The sequence below is a fragment of the Leucoraja erinacea genome, chromosome 11, assembly GCF_028641065.1.
Source record: "Leucoraja erinacea ecotype New England chromosome 11, Leri_hhj_1, whole genome shotgun sequence".
NCBI lineage: Eukaryota > Metazoa > Chordata > Chondrichthyes > Rajiformes > Rajidae > Leucoraja > Leucoraja erinaceus.
This window is the reverse complement of record NC_073387.1, coordinates 28,618,395-28,637,753: the sequence shown is the minus strand read 5'-3', so window position 1 is coordinate 28,637,753 and position 19,359 is coordinate 28,618,395. Positions and strand designations below refer to the sequence as shown.

General features: G+C 44.0%; 1 protein-coding gene across 1 annotated transcript in view; it reads left to right on the top strand.

The window, feature by feature from the left end:
• The first annotated feature begins 6,515 nt into the window (after positions 1-6,515).
• Positions 6,516-19,359, top strand: part of LOC129701620 (catenin alpha-1) — a 110,304-nt gene continuing 97,460 nt past the window's right edge. Inside the window, exon 1 of the mRNA XM_055642932.1 lies at positions 6,516-6,661. The gene's annotated coding sequence lies outside the window, so the exon portion shown is untranslated. The remainder of the gene's footprint in view (positions 6,662-19,359) is intronic.

Genomic DNA, 19,359 nt, shown 5'->3' with positions numbered 1-19,359 from the left:
CTAGGAATAACTGTGCATAGTTCCCTGAAGGTGGAATCTCATGTAGGTAAGGTGGTAAAGAAAGCTTTTGGTGTGCTGGCCTTTATAAATCAGAACATTGATAGAAGTTGGGATGTAATGTTAATTGAGTAATGTGAGGCCAATTCTGGAATATGGTGTACAATTTTGGTTGCCAAATTATTGGAAAGATGTCAACAAAATAGAGAGTACAGAGGAGTTCAAGTTCAAGTGAGTTTATTGTCATGTGTCCTTGTATAGGACAATGAAATTCTTGCTTTGCTTAAGCACACAGAAAATAGTAGGCATTTACTACAAAACAGATAAATGTGTCCATATACCATGATATAAATATATACACACATGAATAAATAAACTGGTAAAGTGCAAATAATAGAAAGTGGTTATTAATAATCAGAGTTTTGGCTGAGCCAGGTTTAATAGCCTGATGGCTGTGGGGAAGTAGCTATTCCTGAACCTGGTTGTTGCAATCTTCAGGCTCCTGTACCTTCTACCTGAAGGTAGCAGGGAGATGAGTGTGTGGCCAGGATGGTGTGGGTCTTTGATGATACTGCCAGCCTTTTTGAGGCAGCGACAACGATAAATCCCCTCGATGGAAGGAAGGTCATGCCGTTGATGGACTGGGCAGTGTTTACTACTTTTTGTAGTCTTTTCCTCTCCAGGGCGCTCAAATTGCCGAACCAAGCCACAATGCAACCGGTCAGTATGCTCTCGACTGTGCACCTGTAGAAGTTAGAGAGAGTCTTCCTTGACAATCCGACTCTCCGTAATCTTCTCAGGAAGTAGAGGCGCTGATGAGCTTTTTTGATAATTGCGTTAGTGTTCTCGGACCAGGGAAGATCTTCAGAGATGTGCACGCCCAGGAATTTGAAGTTCTTGACCCTTTCAACCATCGACCCGTTGATATAAATGGGGCTGTGGGTCCGCCTCCTACTTCTTCCAAAGTCCACAATCAGTTCCTTGGTTTTGCTGGTGTTGAGGGCCAGGTTATTGCGCTGGCACCATATGGACAGTTGCTCGATCTCGCTTCTATATTCTAACTCATCCCCATCAGTGATACGCCCCACAATAGTGGTGTCGCCAGCAAACTTGATGATGGAGTTTGCACTGTGGTTCGCTACGCAGTCATGGGTATAGAGTGAGTACAGCAGGGGGCTGAGCACGCAGCCTTGAGGTGCTCCCATGCTGATTGTTATCGAGGCTGACACATTTCCACCAATACGAACAGACTGTGGTCTGTGGATGAGGAAGTCGAGGATCCAGTTGCAGAGGGATGCGCAGAGACCCAGTTCTGCGAGTTTGGTAACCAGTTTGGAGGGGATGATTGTGATAAATACTGAGCTGTAATCAATGAATAACAGCCTGACATATGAGTTTTTGTTGTCCAAGTGGTCCAATGCGGAGTGGAGGTTTACTAGAATGTTGCCTGGGTTTCAGCACCTAAGTTACAGAGAAAGGTTGAACAAGATAGGTTTTTATTCTTTGTTCTTTGGAGTGAAGAAGGTTAAGGGGGGACTTTTTTATTACAACAAAATTTATTCAATTATTAAAAATAATATTTACACTACAATAAAAACAGGGATAGACAGAGTTGACATGGATAAGCTTTTTCCATTGAGAGTAGGGAAGATTCAAACAAGAGGACATGATTTGAGAATTAAGGGACAAAAGTTTAAAGGCAACATGAGGGGGAACTTCTTTACTCAGAGAGTGGTAGCTGTGTGGAATGAACTTCCAGTGGAAGTGGCGGAGGAAGATTCGTTTTTATCATTTAAAGATAAATTGAATAGGTTTATGGACGGGAAAGGATTCGAGGGTTATGGTCTGAGTGCAGGTAGATGGGACTAGGTGAGAGTAAGTGTTCGGCACGGACTAGAAGAGCCGAGGGCCTGTTTCCGTTCTGTAATTGTTATATGGTTTATGGTTTGTGTGGAAAAAGTGACCCCTTAAAAAGTTACCTCTTAAATATACTTCATACAAAAAACATTGAAATCATACTTCCACAATGCACTAAAACATGATTTGAATACATCAAATTTCAAAAAGTTCCTACCCTGGGAGGGGACACACCCTACTTCCACACCCTTTCCCCACTCAGTTGCTCCACTCCCTCACCGGGTACCCTCAAGTCCAGTGATCAGTGATCGCTCAGCCTCCTCACTTTCAAAGACGTTCTGCGGCCCCTGGTTCAGACAGAAAACACTGCCAGATGTGAGCGGGGAACTGAGGCCAGTTGTCCGTGATGTCTGGATCCCAATGCTCAGCGCTTCATGTTTTGGAGTTGGCTAATGTTATTGATTTGTAATTAGCTTGATTTGTAATTGGTTGACAAAAGCTTAATTTATTAATCCGGAATATCCAGGGGGATGGGATAAGTGTAATATTAAAATGACATGCAAGGTGTCAGGCTGTCTGTCGCATCATACAGCCCTGATAACCCATTATTTCCTTCATTGTCATTTGCCACTCAATTATTATGTTTGTTTACCTCATTGACTATTTCTAACCACCCCCCCCCCCCCCCACCCCCCAATTCCTTTGACAGGTTGAATAGAAATGTACCCAATCTCGTTGTTTTATTAATTGAACACGTAGATGAACATCCTCAAGGAGTGTAATCAGATGGAAACTGATTCAGATGCGATATTTAAGAGCTTGTTCAAAGAAGGGGCATATATTAAAGGAGTGACAGAGATACTTGCAGGGGAATGTGTGAGGAGATTATTATTTTTCTTTAGTTTTAGCTTGAACCAGGACATCTGAAGATTCAAAGTTTAATATAGTAATTCTGCTGATACTGACCCCCCAACCAACAACGTAATGAATATCATCCATTCTGGAGATTTTACTTTTATGATATTTTAAACTTCACTTGGATTTCAATCACTTAAATGTAAAAGTAATTGGGAATGGAGAGCATCCGAACAAAAATTTGCCCTTGGTACATATTAACTGTAATGTAATAATGTATGCATGTTGGTAGGTGCAATCCAAACAAAGATCTTTTTATCATTGTTGTTTTATGAATACCACAGAAAATATTATGTACTCTCAAGATCACATTTAATAGAATAATATTGCTTAAAAATATATAGTTATCGAACTTTGCATTTCGGAAAAGTCCAAGCTGAGAGGAAGACAGCAAAATACTGAAAATATTGGGGGTGAAAATGATTTCAGGACAGTTTGTTACGAAAATGAAAGAAATTGTAAGAATACTTATACAGCTGAGTAAGTATAATTTTATGGATGAAAAATTATGTTCAACAAATTGATTACTTCTTTGACAAAGTAACTAGCATGTTAGATAACAAGGAAGCCAATGAATGTAGCACATTTTGTTATCCATAATTTGGTCAGTGAAGTGCCCCATAAAGGATCACTGCATTAGATAAGCACCTGTGGACTTGAACGTAATAGGTTAAGTCCAGGGGGTCAGACATGGGGCTTTATGTGTGGGCCAGATAGTCAGTGTAAAGGGGGTAGGAACATGGCCAAGTGTGCATCCAGAGTCAAGGTCTGGTATAGTGCTAGGTGTGCAGTCAAAGCTGGGACCAGAGGAGTGTTCAGCACTGGGAACCTAAGCAGGTAAGCAGCTATGATCAGGGTAGAATACGGGGCCAGGTGTAAGGCTGGACTCAGAGAGAGGAATGAGAGAAGGTATGCAATTGGTGTCAGGGCCAGGAGTAGTACCAGGTATGCAGTGAGACCCAGGTTGGTCAACATGGACCAAATGTTTGATTATAACCTGATTTCCATACATGAATACACTAGAGATCATTCATGTGCTGCACGTGTTGATCAGAGCCTGGGCTCTACTGTGGAATGTAATTTAGTCTAACCTTATTCATAGCTAATCCAATTTAAAGCATATATATTGCATTCAAGTGTAAGTTAAAAGACTCGTACAGTATGCATCATATTGCACAATTTCAAGCTAAAAAATGCAAAAGTTCTGTACCAATGGGAGGTGGGACACCTCCCCCCTCCCACACCCTCCCCCTCCCTGGTCACTAAGCTACCTCGGGCTTGGTCTCTCGCAATTTCTCACTCCCAACTCTCACCCAATGTTGGCAGCCCAGCTGATGGAGATGAGTATAGAAGAGAGATCGAGCGACTGTCCATATGATGCCAGCACAATAGCCTGGCCCTCAACACCAGCAAAACCAAGGAACTGATTGTGGACTTTGGAAGGAGTAGGATGGGGACCCACAGTCCCGTTTATATCAACAGGTTGATGGTTGAAAGGGTCACGAGCTTCAATTTCCTGGGCGTGCACATCTCTGATGATCTTTCCTGGGTTCGAGAAACCTGGTGCAATTATTAAGAAAGCAGTGCCTCTACTTCCTGAGAAGATTACAGAGAGTCGGTTTGTCAAGGAGGACTCTCTCTAACTTCTACAGATGCACAGCAGAGAGCTTGCTGACTGGTTGCATCGTGGCTTGCTTCGGCAATTTGAGTGCCCAGGAGAGGAAAAGACTACATAAAGTAGTAAACACTGCCCAGTCCATCATCGGCTCTGATCTCCCTTCCATCAAGGGGATCTATCGCAGTCGTTGCCTCAAAAAGGCTGGCAGTTTCATCAAGGACCCACACCAGCCTGGCCACACACTCATCTCCCCACTACCTTCAGGTAGAAGGTACAGGAGCCTGAAGACAGCAACAACCACGTTCAGGAATGACTACTTCCCCACAGCCATCAGGCTATTAAACTTGCGTTGGACAAAACTCTGAACATTAATAGCCCATTATCTGTTTATTTATTTATGTGTGTATATATTTATATAATGGTATATGGAGACACTGATCTGTTCTGTAGTCATGGCATACTATGTTCTGTTGTGCTGAAGCAAAGCAAGAATTTCATTGTCCTATCATGGACACATGACAATAAACTCTCTTGAATCTTGAATATCAACAGCTAAGATGTTGACCTACTCCTGCACCTATTGTCTATTGTCTAAAGCGATATGTGGTGTCATGGAACGGCAAAACTAACTTGTTTTGTGTCAGAACCAAAAACTTCATCTCTCCATTCCCTCCATGTTGCTGGAGTGATGCTGCCTGACCTGCTGAATTCCTCCAGCACTTTGCTTTTTGAACAGCATTGATAAGATTGTTTCATGGCAACCAAGCACTTCAGCTGTGCAACTCTAAGATTAATAGGCAGATATCTTAAGCATTGCTGCCAGAAGTGTTAAATTGTATCGGTGTTATGTGCACTGAGACAGAGAGTTTGCTCACCTTACTATATATGAGTACAAACAAGTGTTACAAGTACAACAGATATAGAGCAAATTGAAAAATACCAGAATCTAGAAAAACGCGTTACAACATTGTAGGTATACAACTGAAGGATTTTGACAAAATGGAGCATATCGACATGGTACAGGTTTTTTTTAAAATTAAAAGGCAGGCAAGAAGCATGTTATTTGATGTGTATTCTTAACCAATCTTTAGTGTGAAACTTCCTATAAGTTTGTTACTTTCTGTGAAGAAAGTCAGAAACATGCTGTCTTGACAGTATTATTTTATTAAATAACATATTTTTGCTGTTTGAACTAGTATTTCACAGAACTTTGTGAGAGGAAATGATACCAAGACTTCCTTCGTCGCATCTCTCTAAACATATTCAACCAACTAGTGTAACTAAGAGCATTTAGGGAAAGAACATTTTGATTGCAGTGCATCAATTTAAAACACCTTACAAGATTCACTGCCTGAGAAGTATATTTGAGAGCTGTTGTATTTTTAAAAAATCCCCATTCTCGTAAGTTACCTTGCAGTCCATTTTAATTTACTGAACAAAAAGTAGGATTTTATTGGAGTGTACTAAATATAGCTGCATCAAGAGTAGTTTGAGAAGTTTTACTTGTTTACTTATTTCCTCCCGACCACCTCACTTCCTTTCAAATGTAGCTAGTCCACATTTGAGACATATGGATAAATGGTTAAGAGCCACTGATCACGTATCCGGGGAATTAAGAATGCCGTGTATTATAATAGTCTGTAGTTGGTTCAATATGCTGCATCGCATAGAGAACCATTTAAATGGTTAACAAATAAACACGTGTAAATAAGCCTTTCGGGGACAAAGATCAGGAATAAAATAAACAAAGAAACTGAACAATTGACAGGAAAAACAATTCGGTTTGTGCCTTGAGAAAAAAAAATTGGTCGCGAGTGCGTGGCGAAATGTTCGGTGTGTTTTTCCAGGCTCCTCAGTAGTCACACACACACACACACCTGACTCCATGACACAGCTGCTCTGGGTGCGGCGCTGAGATCCGTGGTGTCAACTCTTCCCGGCACCGCGTTGTCCTCCCGCCCCCACCGATTTCGCAATACCCGTACCGTCTTGTCCCTTCAGCGCACACGTACGGGCGGGGGGAGAGACTGGGTGCAGCGCCCGATCTCCTGCTTTGTTTCCTGCTCGCCTTGCACTTCCGACCTCTCCTGGTGCGGGGGTGGGTGCGGCGACTTTACTCGGAAGCGCTTCCAACCACCCCCTCCGCTCGATGACTCGGGAAGGCTTGGTTTCCAAGTAGTGTTGAACCAGGGCGAGAGGAGGAGGGATTAAGCGGCCGGGAGTTGACCGGGCAGGAACTGGTTGGGAAAGGGAGCAAAATAAAACTTAAACCAAGTAAGTGAGAAGTGTTAGTATTTGGTGGTGTGTGGACGTGGGTGGGGAAGGGTTTTTGCGACTGAAGGTGGGCGCGTTGGCGGCGCCGGTTGGAAAGTTCCGTTTGGAACTCTTTGGAAGTTTAAATGGCCGCAGAGCAGCGCGGGGCGGCGCCAGCCGCCTGGTGCCCCCACTCTGAGGTTTTGTTGGTAATCGCTGGAGTGGAGTTTCCTTTGCTGTCGGGCTGCACAAATTTTTCAATTCTCCTCCGTCCACTACGAGCGGTGGGTGGAAAGAGTGTGACTCCCCTTGCGTGTCGGCCGGCCGGCGGTCGGTGTTAGGCCGCATCCTCCTTGTTATTGTTCTCGGGACACCGGAGAGGAGAGGTCGGGCCTGTCCGGGCTGGCTCCAGTCTTACCTCGGCAGGCAACGCCCGCCGTTTGTGAATGTACTTTCAGTTTCTGCGCACGCAGTCTGAACATTTACTTGTCGAAGACTAAATAAAGTCTCTTCCACTTCCAATATAATTCGTACAATTTTGCAGTGGAAGGTCGAAAAGTGGTCATTACAAACGATCGAAACTACTTCAGACGCCCGGTGAAACCTCCCGCACTTAATCCCAGAGCCCCATGATTTTAAGTATTTCTGGAATGTCTCACTATCTCGGTGAATCTGTGTCGGTAACATCATTTTTCCCTTAAAGAGTTTTGTTGCGGGGTTGTTGTGCCTCATTCGGATAAGATATCTTCCAAACCAAGATAGTAGACACACACAGTTTATTTGTATGATAAATTAAAGTTGGGGGAAGTGTTTCAAATTTTTCCCATTGATGTGAACCTGGGTGGGGTCGAACGATCTAGTCGCACTGTACTCTTGGTTTGTTTTGTGAGCAAGCACCTCATTCAGTCCCAGGATTGAAACTCCCTGAAACTGACGTATATTGAAAAAAGTTAATCATGTTTTGGGCAACCAATTAGGTGATAACCTACATATGTTACCGAGGTGTGAGGAATGATTTTGAAGAGAAGTAGCGATAAAAGGAAACTGATTTGCAACTTTTCTCAGTTTTATTTTAATTTTTTGTTAAGTCTGTTTTGAATCATGAGTATTATAACCTGCCCGTATTATCAAAGTTGTACAACAGAGTGACCCCACTGGTCAATGAATATAGACAGAATTGAAAGGATTTCATGCTATTAACACAATATTTTAGGGAAACTTGAATGGGGAAAAAAAGAATTGTTTCGTTATTCATTAATGTTCGTGGTACATGTCTCTACATTGTCCTATACACAATCAACAAATAACCCAATTTTATATCATCTTGTAGTTTTGAAGCAGCTATACAAATTAACATGTTTTTGTGTGGTACAGTGAAGAGGATGGTGCGTTAGGCTGGAGAAAAGGAGGTTATAGATAAAAAACAAACATTTATTTATAGTTTCCGCTTAAATCTACATTGTGATATAAGTTGTCTAGTTTATTGATAGGCAAATTTAGTAAGGATCCTGAGTATGTAAGTGAATAAATAAAATGCTCTTAAAAAAAAATGAGGCTTGTATTCTGTTTATAAAAATAACTTTTACACTCTATCTTGTTTACTGCTACTTTCTTGGAAATTGTTCTGCAGATTAATTCTGTGTACACACACAGCCACCTTTGAGTCTTGGGTACGTGGGGTTGCTTATTTGGTCATGTTTTCTGATTTGCATTAAGTTGAATTTACACAAAGGAAACAAATTAACAAATTAACAAATGTCTGAAGAAGAGTTTCGGCCCGAAACGTTGCCTATTTCCTTCGTTCCATAAATGCTGCTGCATCTGCTGAGTTTCTCCAGCATTTTTGTGTACCAATAAATTAACATTTATCGTTTAATGATAGTATACTCATTTGTACTAGAGGTCGGTTTTAAATTCGGTCTTTTTTTACTATATCACAATGTTAAACATTGGTAAATATGTTTGGATATGCTTCTTGTTCTTTCTCATCAAAGTGGAGGACCTTGTTTAAACAGTTGTTACATTATTAGCTGTGTTCTGAAGGTCCAGCATGAACAAATCCATGATTGTAAGTTGCTTTAAAGTTATGATGCATTGAAATGTCATGTTTGCATGAAATGCAGTTGGATTTGTAGTAGACGATAGGTGCAGGATTAGGCCATTAGTCCCTTCAAGCCAGCAACAGTGATCGAACAAAATAATTTTGGATATATCTGGATTATAGGGTTGAAAGATGTCAGAGAACGAAAAGGGAATAGAAAGTGTTTGGACTGAGGCAATAGCAAACATAAATCAGTAAGCACAGGCATGAAAGGTGAACAGAAGGCACAACGTTGAAGTAATATATTGGCTGGGAATAGGGAAGTGGTTGTCGGACAAGAAATAGAGTGCAGGGACCAATGAGTTATTTTCAAATTGCAGCTTAGAATCAGTCATATTGCATAGAAACATACCCTACACCCCAACCCGTCCATGCCGACCAAGATGCCTATTTGTCTGTCCCTGGCTGTACGCCTTTCCTATCCATGTATTGGTTCAAAAGTCGTTTTAAATATTATTATTGTACCTGCCTCAATCTGGCAGCTAGTTCCGTATAGGGAGGTTGCACGTAAGGTCACTGGGTCATAGGGCTTGACGCATGGAGCCGCACAATCCATCTGGAGGACATCCGTAACTTCCGGGAAAAATGTTATTAATGCAAGAAATGTGTACTTTCCCATCTGTTAAAAACCGCCAAAATGTTGAATTTTTGCGCTGTAAAAAATTGTGGAAGTCGGGGTAAGTGTGAGAGACATGTACCCAACTTCAGAATTTCAAAAGTGAAGCGAAATTAAGGTAAGGAGAAAGCGAGAGCTGAAGGGACAACAGCAGCTAAAGTGCTTGGCGAACATTGGCCGTGCAGATATCGGAATTGAAAATATTGGGAATTATCGCGTTTGCTCACTGCATTTCATCAACTGTAAGGCATTATTTGTGGTTTTTCTTGGTTCCTTTGGTATCTAAAAAGTCTCAGAAGTGATAAATCTGGCTGTAAATTTAGCTTCAGAGGTGTTTTCTTTTTGTATGTAAAAACCCACTTGAGAACCATGGGCGATTTTAAAATTTTACAGCCAGATTTATCACTTCTGAAACTTTTTAGATGCCAAAGGAATCAAGAAAAAACACAAATAAGATAAGATAAGATAAGATACATTTATTGTCATTTGGACCCCTTGAGGTCCAAACGAAATGCCGTTTCTGCAGCCATACATACAAACACATAGACCCAAGACACAACATAATTTACATAAACATCCATCACATCGCTGTGATGGAAGGCCAAATAAACTTATTTCTCCACTGCACTCTCCCCCCCCCCCCCCATGTCAGAGTCAAAGTCAAAGCCCCCGGCTGGCGATGGCAATTGTCCCGCGGCCATTTAAGCCACGCCGGGTGGTGCGAGGTCTTGGTGTTAGCGCCCCCGGTGTGCGCTCGCAGAGTCCCGCGGCCATTCCCAGCCGCGCGGGGCGGTGATGTTAGGCCCCGCTCCAGGAGCTCTTCAACCCCGCAACTCGGGCGGGGGAAGTCGCCGTTGCGAGAGCCCTGAGAAGCGGTCTCCCTCCAGGGAGCCGCGCGCTCCCGGTGCCGTCGTCCACAGACCTGTCGTTGGGGCCTCCGACTCTCCGGTCGGGCTGCAGCAGCAGCAGCAGTAGCAGCGCTCCTCCACCGCTCCAACCGTTCCGGACTCGGCCAGCCCCGCGACGGCGACGGTGAGTTGTAGCACCAGAGTCCCCGGCTTCTTCCTGTTGGAGGCCGCTCCTCGTTGCGGCCCCAACGACAACGGAAACCCGACGAGAAAAGGTCGGGTCTCCAGTGCAGGGAGAGATTTAAAAAGTTTCCCCCCCCCCCCCCCCCCACACACACACCCCAACAAAAAATAACAAAAACTACATTAAAACCCAGACAGAAAATAATAAAACGCGGACAGACTGCAGAGGCCGCTGCTGGCCAGAGCCGCGCCACCCACCTTAGTTGATGAAATGCAGTGAGCAAACGGCCAATGTTCACCAAGCACTCTGGCTGTTGTTGTCCCTTCAGCTCCGCCTACCGTCATTTCTCCTCATTTTTGGAATTCTGAAGTAGGCTAAATGTCTCTCACGCTTATCCCGATATCCATAAATATTTACAGTGCAAAAATTGACAATTTCGGCAGGTTTTAATGGGCCCGCTACGCTGGAAACAATGGTAAGTGCTTACCTGCAGTTCATCGCGTGTACTCCATTTGGAGTAGCGTAGCAACAGTATGGGTCGTGACCCGACTGCCGTGAAACCTCCCTATACCTGCCATAATATGTGTGAAAATAGTCCCTTCAGATTCCTATTAAATCTGTTCCTTCGTACAGACCGATGCCCTCTAGTTCTTGGTTTTCCCTACCCTGGGAAAAATACCTCTCTCTATTTCCTTCATGATCTACACCTCTATAAGATTATCCCACAGCCTCCTATATCCAAGGAATGAAGTCCTAGAGTGCTCAACCTCTCCCTATAGCTCAGGCCCTTTGATCCTGGTAACATCCTAATAATCTTTATGCAGTTTTTGGCATCTTTCCTAAAGCCGGGTGACGTAAACTGAACAGTATACTCCAAATGTAGCCCCATCAGTGTCTTGTACAACTCTACCCGAAACGTTGCCTATTCCTCCTCTCCATAGACGCTGCCTCACCCGCTGAGTTTCTCCAGCATTTTTGTTTATCCCAATTTCTATATTCAATTATCCAGCATTTTGTGTATAAAAACAGCATCTGCAATGATTCTTAAAATTACATTCTATAGTCAGGTCCTAGACTGATGAAGGCCAGAATGCAAAAGCTACCTTCACCACTCAATCCACCTGAGATGCTACTTTCAGGGAATTACGTACTTGTAGAGCATAGGCATATATGCATACAACACTCCCCATGGCCCTGTTTAGATTTTCCAAGAAGTAACACTGCAAACATATCTGCATTATCTACATTTGCCATTCCTCTGCCCAGTTGAACATGATCCTTCTGTAATTCTTGTAACCCGTCCTTGCTATCTATGATGTCACCTGATTTAATGTGTTCTACAAACTTAATCATGCCATGTACATTCTCATCCAAATCTTTAATATAAATGATAAACCACAATGGGCCCACCACCGATCCCTGAGGCACAGGTGTCCAGTCTGTAAAACAACTTTACGCCGTCACTTAACGGTTTCGTACTATTAACGCAATTCTATATTCAGTCTGTTTGTTCTCCCTGGATCCTATACAATCTAACTTTCCAGAGCAGCTTAACTTGCAGAACCTTATCAAAGGCTTACTAAAGTCTATAATGACTATATCTAAGGCCCTGCCCTCTAAAAACTTCTTGGTTACTTTTTAAAATACTCAATCAAATTTATTAGACATGATCTTCCATGCACAAAACTATGCTGACTTTTCCTAATGGATATATTTTCCTTCAAAATCCTCTCAGTTAACTTGCCTACTTCTGATGTTTGGCCTACTAAATAGTTCCAAGGTTTTTATTTGTCCCTGCTTCTACTTCTTGCGCGTGGCGTGCACAGCCTAAAGTTGTAGGACAACTTGTTCTATTTGATCTTATTTGATTGTGCACACCAGGTTGATTGCATTCGTCGAAACAGGGCGGACCACGTGAAGGTTGCAATAGACTACTTAATATAGACTACTTAAAAATAGCTCATTAGCCACCCTACAATCTTCCAGCACCTCACCCATAGCGATTGTCTATTTGTATATTCAGCCAGGGCTCGCTCCGGTGATTTCTTCTCACACTTCCTAGAGTCTGCTTGGAAAGGCTCCAAGGGGTAAATTTTCTCATGTGGAGGTTGATATCTGGAATGCATTGCCAGAGGAGGTGGTGAAATCTAATACCATTACATTTAAAGAAGCATTTGCACAGATAATTTTAGTCAGAGAGCTATAGAAATAAAAGTTGTTTGATTTAATTAGAGAAAACAAGCATGGATTTGGCAAAAAAAGGGCAAATTAGTGTCGTGCCAGCTTCAGAGTCGTCTTGTTGAGTCTCATTATCTGTAATTTGTTTTCACCTAGCACACGGCTAACAATGGCCTGCTTCCTTTATCATCATTACTTTTCTGCATATTTTTCAGTCATCTATATTACTAAAACTTCTCGTGTGTGCGTGTCTGTGTCCCCTCTATTTGTGATAAAATTATAAATCTAACCTTTTATTTTCAAAAATTCCCTGTCCCGATCATTGGAGTCATTTACCGTCACGCACCTTTGTTGAGCCGTCCCAACTATGGCTATCAATAGAATAAACGCGAACATCCGACCTCAAAAGACCGTGGAATTCAAAAGTCCCCAACCTTGTGAATTTCTCCTGATTCACGGGACGAGAAGCATGTGAAAACTCAGTTTTCTGCTGCATAGCGGGTACGTACCTTTATTCAGCGCCATTCCCGAATGGTGCTGAACTCTTGGGGGGGAAAAACGTCATTCTTTTTTGGTTTGTTCTGGAGAACAAATCATGCCATGTACCATTCGGGAAATGATATGGCCAGGCATGGCCTTCCGGCGAGGCCATCCTGGGCTAAAGGCTTGAGCCACCATTTCCGTCATGGCCACATCTGCAACTTAACACCCAATCTCCATCCAGCTCCAGCTGTCGCGGCCGTTGCATCTTCCTGTGACCCGATGTCCCTCTCCACGCCCGGCCCTCTTCAGCCCTTGTTCCCCGGTGGGGGTGGGGGAAAGGGCTGAAGAGGGCCGGGCGTGGAGAGGGACATCGGATCATGGGAAGATGTGATGGCTTTGTGTCCAGCTGGAGCTGCTGGAGATCGGGGGTAAGTAACCCCAGGCCTAAGCCTAGCCCCAGCTTCAACCCCAGCCCAAGTCTGAACCCTAGCCATAAAGATAGTTTTAGTCATATCCATCACGTGATGCTCCAAACTTGATCATCTCCACCATGCTGAGCCATATCCGTCACATGAGTATTTTATGCTCAATGTGTAAAATGATATAACAATTACCATAATAATCAATTGTAATTGATAAATAAACAGTATGCTTCTGCAACTTCATCTGAAGTTAAGGTAGACAAAAATGCTGGAGAAACTAAGCGGGTGAGGCAGATCTGGAGCGAAGGAAATAGGCAACGTTTCGGGCCGAAACCCTTCAGACCGACGTAAATATTGTTTTAGAGGAAGTTGGTGAAAAGTTATTTGAAGGTTTAAAATCGGCAGTAAACTGTTACGAAGGTTTAAAATCAATGCGTTAGACTGAAAAAGTTTTCTTTTTGGTGGTTTATTTGAGGAAGATACTCTATAATTTGAAAGACTGCGACAAAAATTAGATTATACTGGACCAAGTGCAGACCCGTTGGGTCTGCTCCCCCAATGGTGTGATCCCCCAACCCAATATTCCACCATGCACCCGTCTCCTCCAACGGAACTGAAGCCGTTCCCAAATGTAAGATTCCAGCACTCCCCTGCCTCCCTCAGCAGTGGATTGAAAAAAAATTCCAATTGCACCTCCCCTGCCTGCTGCAGCAGTTCCAATTGCAATACCAATTGGCCCTCCCCCTCCAGTTGAAGCACTTGCTGTGATATCCCATTGAGGTGAAAAGTTCAGAGTGTTCCTGTCTTGCAACTTTGTTTTGAAGTGTTTTGGAAGCTGATAGGAAGGAGCAGCAAATCAAAAGGAAGAAAGGCAGCCGGCATCCGGACGAACGGACGGCAGGCAGCAGCCACAGACTTTTATATAATAATAGATATTCTTAAATCAGTTATATTTTGCAGTGTTGTTCATCATAAAAATATGACGGATATGACTGAATGCAATGGGCAACCTGGAAAAAGAAGAGGAAAAAATAAATTAAATTCTCTAAAACATATTTTTACCATAGCAGAAATGCCAAACATATTTTCCCATAGTAGAAATGTTCATCTATGTGAAACAACATTCAAAGTTGCAAAAATTTAAGTTTTATTTTTGAGTTTCCACAAACTTAAAAGTAGACACTGAAGAATCACCCGTGTGTGTGTGTGTCATTTCGGCAGAATCTGGTTAATTCCTATTTGCATCCAAACGCTAGGCCACAGCCTTCCCATTTTTACACATCCTACTCACATTTCCCCCCTGGAGGCAATAAACATCTTCCTATCACATTTCCACCTATATTTCTGAACTTTTTGATCTGTGAAATATTAAAAACAGCCCAAACTCACCTATTTTGAGAGAGAAAAAAAATCTGATAGATGTCACAATGCACTCACAAGGCAGTACGGGATACTCCGATAGGGAAGGACACTCCAGCGGCTGCCGGCCGCCCGGTGCCGGCCGCCCGGTGCCTGGTGGGGAGGCTGATGCCGCGGGCCGAGCCTCAAGCTGGAGTGAGGGCCGAGCCCGGGGCTTGGGTGGGGCCGTGACCGGGGCTGAGAAAGAGGCTGCTGGTGGAACCAAGGACGAGCCTGTGTCCAGGGTCAGGGACGGGGAAATCGGAACCTGCACTGGAGCCCAAGCGGCGGCTGAGCTGACGGCTGGAGGCTGCCACTGGAAACAAGAATGGGCCTGGACTGCAGCCCAGGCGGCGGTCGAGCTGACGATTGGAGGCTACCACTGGAACCAAGGACGAGCATGGATCGAATGCCTGGGCCGGGTCGAGTACGAGAACCAGGCCGAGTTCCAGGCCCTGGCGTTGCTCTACGGCCTGGGTAGTTCCTGGGGCAAGGAATGGAAGTGAGGGGAGGAGGGTGAGGGAAATGAGGAGCGAGATGGGGTAGGCTCACTACCCATCTCCCTCTCTACCCCTCCTCCTCCCCTCCCTCTACCCCATCCCTCTTCCTCTCTACCCCCTCCCTCTTCCTCTCTACCCCCTCCCTCTTCCTCTCTACCCCCCTCCCTCTCTACACCCCTCCCTCTCTACCCCCCCCCTCCCTCTCTACCACCCTTACCTCTCTCGGGAGTGGTGAGTATTGGGACCTGTGGGTATTGGGAGTGGTGGAATATTGTGTTCAGGGACCAACCCTCCCCTATAATGCTGCGCCCCACCCCCGGCGTTGGGGCACGGGACCCAACGGGTCCCACTTTGTCTAGTTAGTTCTGAATCTCTTTATATCACCATCTGTTCCTCTCGTTTCCCTTTCCCTTGACACAGTCTGAAGAAGGGTCTCGACCCGAGATGGCACCCTTTTCTTCAGAGATGTTGTCTGACCCTCTGAGTTACGCCAGGTATTTTTGCATCTTTGGTTTAAACCAGCATCTGCAGTTCCTTCCTACACTTCTTCTCCCTTTAACTTTGTGTGGGCAGTGTCTGATTTGCTACTTTATTACTGCTAGCTTAGTGACTGCCAGTGATTGCATTACTTTCCTGCAATAAAACAAAATTCTGAAAATAATCAGTCAACAGTGATTCTGAAATGATGCTGTATTTCTCTGCACATGCCTACTGAGTATTTCTAACTCATTATTTCCAGCAGTTTCTGCAGTTATTTTTATTTTTTGAGAGATTTACCACATATTTTACTCCTGCCTGGGATATCTTCTCAGTTTTTTAAGTGTAATTAATTTTGAATGCTGATCTGGTGGGAATTGAGGGTTTAAAAGAGGGCATTCTAGCACTGCTAAATAAACCAGAATACCAAACCTTTGTTAAAGCATTTTCAATTTGCTTCCTTCTATGTAAAACTTGCAGTGTTTGTAATTATTTTGAACCTTCATATTGCTGAGTGGTTAAGTATAATGCATCATGTTGAATTTAGCTAATATGTATACATTTGTATGTTAAACTATTTAATTGTGAGCATGCTTTAAATTGGTTTGCTTTTGCCCACAACCAGTTTTATAATTTTGTGTGCTCTTATTCATAGATGTGCAAGCTTTGAATGTTGCCTTGTATTGTTCTTTTTTACTACTTTTCTTTAATGCCTGTCTTACATAAAGCTTCTTCCATAAATCCTTTATAATTGCACTTTCAATCTTTGGTCATTTTTTTTGCAACAAGGTGGTGATCTGCATCTGCCACTTCGTAACCTTCATCTCAAACCTTCATCTCAGTATCCTCATCTCTGATAAGAAAATAGTGAAGATGGGACTTGAATTTATTCAATGCATTTCATGTGAGGTCCTGAATTGCCTTGATTACTTGAAGTGTACTAGTCGCTGTAATGGTGTAGAGAAATGCATAATGTGCACAACAAATTAGAATAACTGGGTTAGTTGGTCAGGACCAAGGCTGTTCTAGGGAGAGCTGATCACAGTCTTCAAAAACCTTTGGGCGATGACATATGGGGCGATAACCCCTTCTCATCTATCATCAATGCAAAAAGAACGGCAGTCAGTGTCACTGAAATTGAGGCTATCTGGTTGAGTTATTGTTGTTTCTCAACCACTGTTTCTATCAGTCCATCACAGAGACCAGACTTCCCACCACTGACTCCATCTATATTTCACACTGCCTCGGAAAAGCAGCCATCTAAATCTAAGCCTTGTCCCAATTCTCCTCTCCCCGCTCCTATCGGGCAGAAGATACAGAAGCTTGAAAGTGCGCACCATAAGACTCCGCAACAGTTTATTTTCCTTTGTTATCAGGCACCTTGATGGTCCTTCCATAAGCTAGTGCACTGTCCGATTCACCTGTACCCCATTGCTGACATTGAACTTTTTCCATGGAACTGGTGCACTACAATGCTGAGAACTATATTCTGCACTCTGTTTCTTTCTCTTTGCTGCGTTGTATTTGAGTTTGACTTGATTGTACTTATGTGCGGTCTTAACTCATCTGATTGGATAGCATTGCAAAACAAAGGTTTTAACTGTACCACGCTGAATGTGACAATAATAAATCTAAAGCTAACCCTATCAGTAATGCAAATGTCAAAACTCTGGTCGGTCAAAATATTCAAAGACAATATTGGGGAAATAGGAAGGCTTGAGAATAATTGGTTTGGAGTCTCTAGATGTAAAAAGTGAGATGTGAAGAAAACCTTTCTTTGATTGTGTTCAAGAAGGAACTGCAGATGCTGGAAGATCGAAGGTACACAAAAATGCTGGAGAAACTCAGCGGGTGCAGCAGCATCTATGGAGCAAAGGAAATGGGTGACGTTTCAGGCCAAAACCCTTGTTCAGACTGATGGGGGGTGGGGGGAGAAGGAAGGAAAAAGGAAGGAGGAGGAGCCCGAGGGCGGGGGGATGAGAGGAGACAGCGCGAGGGTTAAGGAAGGGGAGGAGACAGCAAGGGCTAGCAAAATTGGGAGAATTCAATGTTCATGCCATCCGGACGCAAGCAACCCAGGCAGAATATGAGGTGCTGTTCCTCCAATTTCCGGTGGCTCACTCTGGCAATGGAGGAGACCCAGGACAGAGAGGTCGGATTGGGAACTTTGATTGTGTTTGGATAGGGAAAAGTGAATGTGGAAAAGGCAGATCCACTTAGTTGGGAATGAAAGACTGATAGCGAATGCTGTTGTGAGCACTAATGGCTGTAAAGATCACAAAATACGAAGAAGAATGGCCTTAATTTGTTTTGGGTGCCATGGCTGATATAGAAACTGGGAAAGGTTTAAACACAGAATCTGTGCGTAGGGATTTGGTAAAGAAAAATTGGAAATGGATACATGTTTTATGTAGGTACAGGTGCACAACCTTTTATCCAAAAGCCTTGGGACCAGACACTTTTCGTAATTCGGATTTTTTCGGCTTTCGGATTGGAAGATTTTTATCGTAGATTTTAACGGCTGGCTCAGTGGTAGAGTGCTCGGCTCATATCCGCAAGGTCTCGAGTTTGCGTCTCGATCCCGGCAGTTACTCGATCGCGAGTTTGAGTCTTCAATGTAGTTTTTTCTTGCAGAATAGGAGAGAATAGGGAGGGTTAGGCTGGGATCATTCTCTGCGAGATGATCTTGGTGCGGGAGACAAGTGTAGGAGAGGTGTACTGACTGTGTGGGCAGAACTTTGGAAGTGATTGCCCACCATTCTCAAAAGCCACTGTGTCTCCCTGTCCCTCCAACTCCAGAGGAATCCGCTCCCCGATGGGCTGCTACGGCGACAAGTGGCAGTTCGCCCACAGCCTGAGCTGCGCCTCCCCAAGAACAAGACGTACCTTGCACACCATCAGTTTCTGCCCCTATGGGGAGCGTGTTCCTCTGGAGTTGGAGCGGGGCTGGGCTGCCTACAGCAGGCACCTGAGAGCCCTGGAACAATACCATCAAAGATCCTTACGAAAGATTCTGAGGTTCAGTTGGGAGGACAAACGCACCAAAATCAGCGTTTTGGAGAAACCCAACATGACCAGCATCACCACCACAATAATGCAGCACCAACTTCGATGGACTGGCCATGTCATCAGCATATCTAACACACGTCTCCCTGAACAAATCCTGAAGTCTCAATTGAAGGAAGGTCGGCGAGCCCCCAGCGGGCCAAAGAAATGCTTCAAGGACAACATCAAGAACAGTCTGACGAAATTCCACATCACATCAAGCAACTGGGAGCACATTGCACTGGACAGGCGTTCCTGGAGGAAATCTGTGCAGGAAGGAGCTGCACTTCACAAAATGGAACTACGCCGTGTCGCAGACAAAGCAACAGCACCGTAAGGAGAGAGAGAAGGGGGCTCGACGACTACCAACCATCGGCAGTCTCCACTGCCCACGTTACACCAAGGTGTGTGGATCGCAGATCGGCCTCTACAGACATTTGCAGACCCACAAGTAGACGACCCTGTGG